Source organism: Microtus ochrogaster, chromosome 1 (assembly GCF_000317375.1).
Source record: "Microtus ochrogaster isolate Prairie Vole_2 chromosome 1, MicOch1.0, whole genome shotgun sequence".
Lineage (NCBI taxonomy): Eukaryota > Metazoa > Chordata > Mammalia > Rodentia > Cricetidae > Microtus > Microtus ochrogaster.
The window spans coordinates 94,725,956-94,738,732 of NC_022009.1; positions in this window are offsets into that span (position 1 = coordinate 94,725,956).

The window sequence follows — 12,777 nt, forward strand, 5'->3', positions numbered from 1 at the left end:
GCAATGGGTTTTTGATCCTACTGCACGTACTGGCATTGGGGGAGCCTAGGCAGTTTGGATGCTCACCTTACTAGACCTGGCTGGAGGTGGGTGGTCCTTGGACTTCCCACAGGGTAGGGAACCCGGTCTGCTCTTCAGGCTGATGAGAGAGGGGGAGTTGATTGGGAGAGGGGGAGGGAAATGGGAGACGGTGGCGGGGAAGAGGCAGAAATCTTTAATAAATAAATAAATTAATTAAAAAAGGAAAAAAAAAAGAAAAAGGAGAATCATCAGTTTCACCTAGCTATGATCTTTTCAGCCACAACAGCTACGGAACTGGCACTGGGGCAATACTGGCAAGAGTGTTCTGGAAGAAACCCTTCAGTTTCTGGTAGGGTTTAAGGACTGCTTCGAGAGCTGGAGCCCATATCTGAAACTGCTAACAAGGCCAAGAACAAGTGGTTAAAGTCATGGGCCTTAGGGGAGAGCCTACTACTATTTTGCTAAATGAACATAGTATAAGGTTAAGTTATTTTTAATGTAATGCTATACTACTTAGAATGCAAAGCTATATTTTCCTTTGCAGATGTACTTTCAGTATGAAATTCAAAAACCAAAATTTACTTATGGCCAAAAGCCACTTTCCAAGTAATGTCTTTAATGTAACTCCCCAGAGGAACCATTCTTAGACATAGTTAGAGTTATGTACCACAGTCTGTCTCAAATAGTAAGAACAAATAGAACATTGTCAGAGCTTTGTTATATTTTGTTTTAAAAGAATGACTAGAGTAATATTAAAATTAAAAGGGAATGGAAATATGTGCATATGAATCTTTTTGAATGTATTAACTTTTGGTTTATAGATTCCACCACGGTTTATATTCATTTAACAATTGTAAGTTAGCAGGATTTGCAGTCATGATCTTTACAGACTGAGGTGGAAGAATTGCAAGTTCAAGGCTCTCTTGTGGGCTGTATAGCGAACTCAAGGCCAATCTGGAAAACTTGAGGAGATCTTCTCTCAAAATAATAATACCAAGAATATAGGTCAGTAGTAGAATGGTTGTCTAGCGAACATGAAGGTTCAACCCACAGTGTCAGACAAAATAAAACAAAGCAACGGAAAACAAAACAAACCAAGCCAAAGAAAAATCAGACTAAAACCAGAAATCAATCATAAGCAGCAGACACACTGCTGAAGGACTTAGCTACAGTGCTTTCTCTCTGCAAAGAAGGGTTCTCTAGGAAACCCAGAAGGTCAGAACTCTGGTGTTAGGAGGATCTGGCTCTCTTTGGACACCTAGCCTAGCCTATATGGTAAGCTCCAGGCCACAGAATGACCTTGGAAAAAAACAAACAATCCCAAGGTGAGTGGCCTTCTCAAGGAAAGATAACCAAGGCTATCCTCTGGCCTCCGTGTGTTTGTGTGTGTGTGTGTGTGTGTGTGTGTGTGTGTGTGTGTGTGTACATCATACAAGTATAGCTACATATGCATGTGCATACTAGTAAGTAAAACCAAACATCTTGGGCTCTCACTGCACCTCTGAAGACTCAGTTCTTTCTTTCTATATTCCCATAGTAACTTTTTACTTTTGCTTAAGGTGTTTGCTTGCTATATTTTTATATTTGCTCATCTTTTCTATTTCCCAAGCTGGGCCGTGGGGACAGTTTTCTTGTAGTTCTGGGTCCCAACATGGCACCTGGCTTCTTACTTGCTCACTTAAATATTTGCTGAATGGTGGATGCATTATTGAAATGGCGCCGCTAAAATTTTGCAAAGCATAAAATAAGAGATCAATAATACAGTGCAATTGAATCGACCCCAGAGCCAGAATCGGTTATGAGGCTTAAGAAATTGTAGGATGAAAAAGAAGGCCCAGGAAAGCGTTAAATGGGTTTAGCATTTTTCATGGTACAGAATACTCTCTGAGGGAGGGAGGGAGAATCATTCATAAATTAAATAAGTGTCCTGATGAGCCAGGCAGTGGTGCCAACAAGATGAAAAAGACATCATAAAATAATGCTCCAGACTGGTAAGTGATTACAAATTACAGAAAACCATATTTGAAGTGTAACTTTATCATACTGAGACAGATTGACATAAGATACACAGGTAAAATATAACCGTGAACTCAAAGATATTTGATACGCCCATTTGTTTATATATATATATATGTGTGTGTGTGTGTGTGTGTCATTTTCTATGTTTGTGCCACTGAAAAGACACACATGAGATGATTATTGACAACCACACTGGTTTAGTCCATGAAAAGTTTTAAGGTCGTTTCACTGATGCGCAGACCAAGAGTGGGCTTCCGGTTCTGAACCTTTTACACCCAAGCTGGGGGATATAGAGTTTTAAAAACCCACAAAGACACATCAGAGTTAGGTGAGAGTTAGAGCAACCTTGAAATATCCATTCCTGCCAGGGCATAGTAGTTATTTTAGACATAACTTGCTAGTTATTCTGGTTAGCACATCTGACCCATGGTTAAGGAATCTCAAGTGTTTTGCCAAGGCAGACAAGACTGCCGTGGAGTGGGGCAGAGGGCAGAGAACTGTCTATTGCCTTAGTTGTTGTATCACACGTGGGTAGGCATTCAAGGAGGCCAGAGGAGGGTACTGGAGTTACAAGTGATCCTGAGCCACTCAGCCTGGCTCTTACAGACTGAACTTGAGTTTTCTGGAAGAGCAGCAAAGACTCTTAACTGCTGAGCCATCTTTCCAGCTCCAAGACACACAGTTTTAAAAATGAGGTTCCCATTTTTTTTTAACTTTTAAAATTTTTGTATGTTTCAGACCTGAAAATAGAGTGATAGTGTGAAATAATGGTCCTGTAATTGAGACTCTAGCAGGCAACTGGTTTTGCCACCACCAATTAGTTTTATGTAGAGTTGCAGCCACCATTGGGATCCCCAAGGCAACCAGTGGTCTGGAGTTTCATTTCTATGAAAAAGGTTTGGTCTCCTGTGTGACTGCTTCTCTTTGCCAGCGCTTCCTGCATCACAACCCTATCTAAGGCGGTCTGCTTGCTTCTTTTTACTGCTCTCCCCCTTCCCTACCGTCACCGTGGAGATAAAAATCAAAGTTTAAAAAAGACACGGGACTCATAGCTCCTGGAAAACCAGCCTATGGAACCCTGGGAACCGAAGCTTTCATCGGGCCTGTGAGGAAAATACCCCAATTTCTAATTTGAATTGGGCCAGAGCTACGGAGAATCATTTGGGTAGCTGCTGGCTAATGAGCTGTGGTTTACAGGTTGGGCCTCTGCTTGCCTCCCCTGGAGTACGTGGCAGGCTAAGTAATCCACTCTCATTATAACCTCGGCTCAAGAAGCTGCCCGTTTGGAGGCGGCGTAATGATGTGATGTTATGATGTTATATATCACAGAAATTAGAGCGCAGGAACAAGCGCTGGTAGGTCATCCTGTCTCTCCCCTGCCAGGGCAGCCTTGCCCCCCACAACGTTTTCTTGAAAGCTTTTGTACGGTCTGGTTTTAAATGACCCAGGCAATGGAGCTCAAACATCTTCCCCCGAGAGGCCATTTGGCAGTCTAATAGGCTCGCCGTTAGCAAACTCTTCCTCGATGTACCTCCCAAGTTTTCCTTTGCTCAATTTCGTCTCATCACTGCTGTTATTCCGCTTTTAAGCACCCCAAACAACCCCTCTCTCTCCTTTCCGTTTGCCCTTCCCCAGTTCCATAAATGTTTTCCCGTTCGCTTTAGTCATCGCCACCCCCGTTTTCAAAGTTTTTTTTTCCCTCCCTCCATCCACATTTTCCACTCTGCTCTGGGTTCTTCCCCTTTGATAGAACTTTCCTGATTTGTTAGGGCCAGAGGAACATGCCATATTTCACGCTAGATGATGCCTCCTAAGGGCAACATTGAGGCGTTCTTCCCTGGCCGTGACAGATGTGCGTGTGTACACAGCCTCAGATTGCATTGCTCCTCTTTGCTATCAAGGCACAGGAAGGAAGTTGAGGCCTGATGTACTATCAGGGCTCACGATCTGTTGAGCAAGCAAGTGGAGTTACTCACCTAGCAACTGTGATTGTGTCTTTGAATTTGGCCATTTTTCTTTGGAAATCTCTGCTCTGAGCTCACAGTTTGATTAAAGTTTGATTAAGGACTGAAGAGGAAAACAAATTGCCCAAATAACAACATTAAAAATAATAACACCTTGTTTTCTGAAAAGCAGAAATGCGTTTCTTTCCCCTGTAATTGCAGTGTGATGGTGGTTAAAAGGAATGAGCTCTGGCTTCCCCAGCTCGCTCTCCTAAGGGGAAGGAGGGAAGCATGTGGAATCAGGAACAATGCCCTTTTAAAATATGACACAGTTTCCAAGCTTGCAAGGATTGGCAAATGAAATAAAAGCAAAAGGAGAAATCATTGAAACTTACCTGCCTCATGCTCCCTACTGATAAGTACCTGCATGTGTTTACAGAGAGGCTACCACCTTAGGGGTTGTCCAAAATATTTCGCCAAACTTTAATTATATTCTGTGGATCGCAAATACGCCTTCAATGAAATAGTTATTGTATCCTAATCTGACACTGTGTGGGTCTGTTAGTTATCTGTGCTCCTTTCTCCAGTAGTTGTGATATAATGGTTCAAAGGCTGTTTGTTACTTGTTACAATTTGTGGCTCAACTTCACCTACGGCTGCCTCATTTGTTCCCTGTGGCCACCTCACTTGGGCGTTTGCATCCTAGCCTGCTGTTCTTCACAGTCTAGAGCAGTGGCTCACTCTCTATAGTGATCAGGGGGAAGGTTATGTATTCCCCTCCCTGCTTCACCTTAGCGCATTTGTACGAGGCAGGTGAATATTGCCTTGGCGTCTCTGCGCTAGCGTTCTGTGCTACAGTCCGACTTGCTACACCTTAGGAAATCTGACTGACTGTGAAAACCACTGTACATTCACAAGCCTACATTCCCATCAGTTAAGAATTGATGGAAAATCAGATTATGTAGTGTTTAGACATCGATACTACGGTATGATTCTGAGTTCTGCTGCTATGTGGCATTTTAGCCAATAAATATAACTGTGCTGTCCACTGGTACTAAGTTGTTACTTCTGGAGGTGATGGGAGAAGGTAAATAGAAAGAAGATAAGGTTTGTTGCTAGAGCCAAAACTAATATAAAAAAAACCCAGATAGTTCTGACACTAGTAAACTATTCTTCAAGTTCATGGTTTTGAGTTTTAAGTGGTATAAGAGAGACCCAAAGTTTAAACACAGGTGAGAAAAGGAAGAGATATTGGGGCCTAGGTTTAAAAGCTATGATAATTAGTAATTACTGTCTGCCAAGAATAGGGTTAAAGTCTGTATGTGGTTTGTCTCTCTTGATATTCACTAAATACCCCTTCCCATTTCACACATGATGCTCATGAACGTCAACAAATGTGGTTAAGTACAGATAATGAAAGGTGCGGTTAAGATGTGGTATTCACTACAGGGCTTGTACTGTTAAGTACCTGGAAGAAGGGCTGGCCTAGAGGACTGAAGATGGATGCGATTGGCCGTGTGAGCAGCCATTTGTGACATCACTTGGCGGCTGACCAAGAATACTAGGGATTCTTGACTTCCCTACTCACAGCTACTCCTCCTTCCTGAGCTTCCCCAGGGAGAAATAAGCACAGGAAACAACAGCCCAGGGTGAGAAGGGCCCTATGCTCTCAACAGTGCACAAGACCCAGCACCAATGAAGCTCTTCCTCTTGTTCTCTCACGTCCTTCCTTATCACACTTGACCAGATTCCTGACAACAGTTGTGATGGAAGAGAGACAAGGTAGCTACAGTTCCTGACTCAACCTAATATTTGACAAATTTGTAGGACTCAAGAAGATTAGAGAGAGGGAAGCCGTGCCTTATATGAATTAAATAGTGATTATTATGGTTAAATCAGATCACTGGAGTAAAAACGGGTGAAGGAAATATAAAGAAAGATTGAGAGTTAGTGGTGACACAGAGTTGGAGAGTACTCTTTATGAAGAATTGGTGTATAAATGTGGGTAATAGTGGTAGTGATAATGATACATAATAATAACAATGCAGTGGGATTTGGAATTTTATTATGTGCCTACTGTTCTGAGAAGTTCTTATATTTTAAACTTATTGAATATTCGCAATGAGTATCTGTCCCATTACATTCTGACTTCAAAAGAAAAAAATAAACTGAGTTAAATTAAAGGCGGTAGGGGCTTCAGATGAATTAGCATTGGGGATTAACTGTAATTCTTGGGATGGAGTGGTGTTGTGGTAGCTTGCATGCATTTGGCCCCCATAAGCTCATAGGGCTTAGCACTGTTACGAAGTGTGACCTTGTTGACATAGGTATGGCCTTGTTGGAGGAAATAATGTCACTGTGCTGGCAGGATTTGAGGTCTCCTAGGCTCAAGTTATGTCTAGTTCATCTCATGTTCTGTTGGGTTACGATGTAGGACTCTCAGCTCCTTCTCCAGGACCATTTTTGCCCACACACTGCCATGTCCTGACATGATGATAATAAACTGAACCTCTGAAGTATGTCACCCCAATTAAATGTTTTCCTTCAGAGTTGCCATGGTGGTCATGGTGTCTCTTCACAGCAATAGAAAGCTAACGAAGACGTGTCAATTGTCAGTATTATTTGGGGGGGGGAAGGGTTCAGGGAATTGCTAACCAAGGACTTGTAGGTAGCTCACTTCAGCTCTGTTATTTTCTGGGGAATAAAGAATAACCATTCACCATGGTGACTCATGTCTATAACCTTAGCGCTTTAGAAACTGAGGCAAAGATACCACTATGAGTTTGGGTCCAGCCTGGGCAACATAGAGAATTTCAGGCCATTTAGGAATAAAGATGTTGGAAAGGAAGAAAGCAAGGAAGGAAAGAAGGAAGAAAAACATTTGGAGAACAATACGACATTGGACAAAATGACCACCCTGTGTGGATATGTGCTTCTTGGCAATGTAGATTGGTAAGTCTCCAAGAAAGAGGTACACAGAGGTAAGAGGTGGGCAAAAGTTCGTGACTTTTCCTTCAGGTGCCTGCCATTGACTGCTGCTATCTTTGAGATGTGGATGTCTTCTAGACGACTTTCCTGCAATATTATGACATAATAGAACAGCTCTCTAAACAGAATGCTAATAAAACACCAATGCAATACACCATCTTTGCTTCTGGAGATTTTTATTGCGTAGCCTGCTAAGAGTGAACTTTGTTTGAACTGCAGTGAGGAAAGTATTTGGACAGTTTCCTTTCTGGGTATTTTTTTCTTCTGTTGTTTCTAGTTTTTTATATATAATGCATAAGAATAAATTTTTCTCTCTGCAACTCGGAGTACCACATAAACCTAAGGAGAAGTTGTCTCATGGCTGGGGAATCAAGTAAAACCTCTGGACAGACAGCTGTCAAAAGAAAAAGGTGCATTTCATAGATTCTGAGTTCACAGGCTTGGCTAACCTAAGAAATATGTAATGTCTCGGATTTTTAAGAGGATAAATATCTTGTTATTTCTGTGAATGTGAACATTTTATAGTTGTTTTTCCTTATCTAACAAATTCACAAACAAATAAGCAGACATATATTCCAAGTCAGACATTGATGTTTTTGTGTCTTATTCTGTATTAAGAAAGAAAATTTACTTAGTAAACAGTCAAAACCAGAAATAGTATTTACTTTTACTTTCCAATGAGGTTTATCGAAATGTGGAAAATAGAAATGAATGTTGGAGAATAAGAAGCATGTACAATGAATCAAATTAATGTCCCCTTCGTCAGAAGTACCTTGTAAAATCTCGTTATTCATCCCTTTATTTTGATGCAGTGAACGCAAACAGTGTGAGTTGTGTTACAGTGTCCCTAAACATTATGTGACAACTTTGAAACTGCCTGGCGACTTTCATACACACACGTACGTGTGTGTGTGTGTGTGTGTGTGTGTGTGTGTGTGTGTTTGCATGGCCCTTCTTTCCTTCAAATGCCATAAAATGCAGTATTTTTTCCCATTAGATAATTTGGATAAATTAAAATACCACCTGGGCTACAGTAAAGCATCTTTTCCACGTTTATTTCTTATTAGATGAATATTTGACTCTCCTATTCATAAATCTCTCCATTATGTTTATGTGTGTCAGATAACTTAAAGGTATATAAAAGGAGTATTTTCTGCTCTTAGCAATAGTTTAAGATGTCAGGCTCTGCGAGAGTCCTGATGTAATAACGTCCCTGACTTTTCCAACGTTTATCACAAATGTAAAGGAACAGTGTGTGGTGTAGCCTGTTTTCAGGGTTGATATGATGATATGTTGCTATGGTAATGCTGGAGCATACAGGTTCATGAGATGGTATTAGTAAGCCGGCAGCTTGAAACTTAATCAGCACGCCGTGACTTCTTTCCTATATTTCAATATCACTTTGGCAAATTGAATTCCAGGCAGTTGTCAGTCCCATGTATTCCCTGTGGTTTCTCCTTTGCAAAATTGCCTCTTTATTCTATGCACTGATGAACATGGGGTAATTGAAAAGTGAAGCTGTTTGTCATGCTATTTATACAACCCTGTCTGGTAGCCAGCAATCTTTGTGTGGTGTGCACTGCAGGTAACAATTAGATCTCGAAACCTTTTCTTGGTTGAACAAGTGAATGATTGTTTTCCCAAAATACTCCTGATTTTGTGGGTACTTTCTGTGATACCTTGTTTTGTGGGGGAAAGTTCAGCCAAGGTTTAATCACAGCCGATTTTGCCAGCGCCGTGGGGTTTGCATTCTTTGCTCACAGGACTGCGAGCCAGCCAGAGCACTGAAAGAGTGTCACTCCTCAGGGAAGGTGCCCCCGGCTCTCCACCAATGTGCTCTCCAGCTGAGTCAGAAACTGGACTCGCTGGCTTCTGGTGGCCCCCAAACACTGGCAACAATAGATGTGAAAACACAATTCCGCGTGGAACAGAAAGCACTGATTGGGGCGTGGGGCAAGGCCTGGGTGAGGGATAATGCTTTCCCTGTGGGTCGCTTTGTATGTAGAGGATTTAAGCCCCTTTTCTGTCTCCAAGTGAACGGATCAATTATGAAGCCTCCCTGTATCCCTTTTCGGGTTGTTTTGAGGGTCACTACATGTTTTCTTTTTTTCCCTCCTGAAAGTCAACTCTAAATAAACCGAGCTTTATTTGAAGCCCAGCAGGCAGTAATGTCCCCTCCCTCCTCTTCCCTGCACACATTTGCTGAAATGAAAGGGAGAACTACCCACCCCACTCCTATTGAAGGGAATGATTGCACTCTGGGTTTCTCCCACTAAAATAGCTGAAATAGTGGCATGAGATTCGAACGGAGGATATCCTGTTTTATAAGGTACACTTATGAAATCACTGGCGAAGAGCTGAACTCCAGAGCTCCGGGGGGATGGGGATGCAGTCTGCTCCTCTGCCCTGCACCTTTCAGTACTTGTTTTTGCCATAGGCTGATCTTTTCCCAGCATCCACTGCAAGGACCGGCTTTCCCTTAAGTCCTCCCTGCGGTGGGCATCTTCTCTTTTCTTCTGCCTCCCACACTCTCTCTCCTGGGTCTTCCTGTTGGGCTATTCAGGCATTGACATCGTCTAGGGGTACTTTGTACATTGAAAGAGGCTAGCGGTCAAAATGGGACGAATCTTGTTGATGGTATCACAGCTGCTGGAGAGACTGTATTGGAATGAACTGTACAACAAGACTTGCGTCTCTACCACACTGCATAGCCAATACGAATGTGAAAGAGACTGTATCAGTATGAAGTGTCAGGGTTCAGCTTTAACTTACAGAGAAAGTTGTCCAGGAACTTGTCAGGGCTCTTCTATAGATGGCTATTGCTTTCTGGGCAGCGTGAATGCATAGTGATCCTGACCTGTCTACCAGATGGCTGTATATGTTCACAGAAGAGCTAACCATACAGCTGAAACTAAATGGACCTTAGTGGACCGGTGGTAGCTGATGATACCACGAAGAGCTCTTTAGCTTGACGAAGGTTTATTATTTATTTCCTGCAGGGCTTTATCCATCCCTTTCAGGCATACTTTAGTTGAAATGCCTGTGAAGCCTCTTCCAAGGGCAGAGCTCTAACTAGTGCAGAGAGTATGGGAATTTAGAGGCTACCCAAATTCAAAATAATGTTTTAAAAAGATTGCTACATTTACATGTTTACGGCAGATGCACGCCTCCCGCTTCTAGAAACAACTGATCTTAATACCTACTTAGCAGGAATGATTGGTTAAAACAGGAGGCGACCAGATGGCTCAGCATGGTTAATAACGCCCATCTGAGAGCTGCATCGTGAATTACAAAGTCGAGGGCAAAATTTAAGGGTCCAGGTGGCAAAATTAAAACAAAAGATGGTGTAATTTTTTATTTAAGAAGAAAAGGAATGAATGCCAAATTGCAAGGTGGAACTACTCTTGTTATATGTGGAGAGTTTACTAAGTTGAATAGGATTGACTGTAACTTGACATACTCTTAAAAGCTGACTTGTAGCTGGGCGGTGGTGGCACCTGCCTTTAATCCTAGCACTCGGGAGGTGCAGGCGGATCTCTGTGTGTTCGAGGCCAGCCTGGTCTACAAGAGCTAGGTCCAGGACAGGAACCAAAAAGCTACGGAGAAACTCTATCTTGAAAAAAAAAAAAAACTGACTTGTTTAAAAAAAAATGTAGCCTGAGCCAGGCTGTGGTGGTGCACACCTTTAATCCCAGTACTTGGGAGGCAGAGGAAGGCAGGTCTCTCTGAGTTCCTGGCCAGCCTGGTCTACAGAGCAAGTTCCAGGACAATCAGGGCTGCAAGGGAAAACCTTGTCTCAAAAAAAAAAAACAACCCAAAAAGACAAAACAACAACAACAAAAACAAAAAACAAACAAAAACAAAAACAACCCAAAAAACGAAACCAACTAACCAACAAACAAGTGCCCTGGGTCATAGGTAAGCTTTTCTTTTCTCTTTCTGGCGACAGATGAGCTGTTAGAACCTAAACCATAAACTGGTGACCAGGAAGTCTGTAAGGTTATCTTGGATGTGGCAGGAGGGCAAGGGTCTGGTTTTGATCATCCTGGGTAAGTTTTGACCTCAGAAAAAGGCAACGTTAAACTTAATTGCAAGGATTCTCCAGTTCAGGGACTTTCAATTTATTTTTATTTTTTGGTTTTTCGAGACAGGGTTTCTCTGTAGCTTTGGAGCCTGTCCTGGAACTCTCATGGTAGACCAGGCTGGCCTCGAACTCACAGAGATCTGCCTGTCTCTGCCTTCCAAGTGCTGGGATTACAGGCGTGCGCCACCACCACCCGCTCAGGGACTTTCTAGGTTGCTGTCTGAGGAGAGTTGAGGATTTCCTTCTTTCTTAATCCTTGGGAAACCTCGGAACCCTCACAAACCACTTCCTGGAATTCTTAGAGGATCTGGCATTCTTCCCCGTTCAGAGTTGACTAGACCAGGAGCCCATCAATCAACTGATTCCCTGCTCCACCTGGATCCTGGGCTGTCTGACTTGGATTAGGCTTGTCCCCGTATTTCCCAAGGCTGCTCTCAGGTTCCCTTTTGGGTTTCTAGGTAAAGGTCGCCAGACTGCAGCTGCGTGTGGATTTTAATTTACACATGTGCCCATATCACCTTCCTCTGAGTTCTTGTTCAAGCTGCCTCCAAGGAACTCGCCTTCCTAAGTTTGGGAACCCATTTTGGGAGTCCCCAAACAGCTGTGCACAAATAAATCCAATCTAGTCTGTGTGCAGGATATAGGACCTTGGAGCTTCCATTGCCTCACTACTATGAACACTCACATATTCAAGAATTCTGGCCATGGATGCTTCCAGCTCTCGTTACCAAACCCTGAGATATAAACTACAACCTTGGAGCACCTTCAGAAGCTTTCTATTACTGTTCCATTGGGCAGGGCTCCATAGTCTCCACCCGGGCCCTCATGAAATTACAATCTTGGTCATGGACTTTATGTCACAGGTCTTAGGGGACTCTTCCGTGTTCCGTCTGTCCCCCGAAACAGAAAATGTCTCTTGGTGTAATGTACCTTGTTCCCCAAATGAACCAACTTTGTTATCAAAATTTCTCTTCTCTGCTAACTTAGTATTTTCATTTTTGCTTGATGCTTTATACAATTAAAAGCAGTGTAGGATTGGTTTTCCTACTTTTTTCTTTTCGAAAAGTAAATTTAAAATTCTTTTTGGTTTTCAGTGTTGAGTTCTACCTTCCTTACCCAAGTCACAGACACCTTACAGGCAGCATTTCAGTCCTAGCTTGATCTCTTGGCTCGTGTGCTTTCTCATCTGTGAATGATGTCTGGAAGAACAGAGTGAGATCTTTGTCTCCATGTGTAGGAAGACATCTCCCTGGACACCTGGGAACCCCTCTAGAGTCAAGTTTCTTGCCAACCCTAAAATGGCTCCCTTAATTAAGATATATACTTCCCTGCTCCCATATCCACCCTTCCTTTATCCCAATCACCCCATTCCCCCAAGCTCTCCCCATACTCCCCTTCTCACTTTTCTCTCCCCATCTCCCCTTACCCCAATCCCACCCCACCCCCAAGATCCCAATTTTTTGCCCGGCAATCTTGTCTACTTCCAATATCCAGAAGGATAACTATGTTCTTTGGAGGGGGGGTTCACCTTCTTATTTAGCTTCTATAGGATCACGAATTATAGGCTCAATGTCCTTTATTTATGGCTAGAAACCAATTATGAGTGAGTACATCCCGTGTTCATCTTTTTGGGTTTGGGTTACCTCATTCAGGATAGTGTTTTCTATTTCCATCCATTTGCATGCAAAATTCAAGATGTCATTATTTTTTTACCACTGAGTA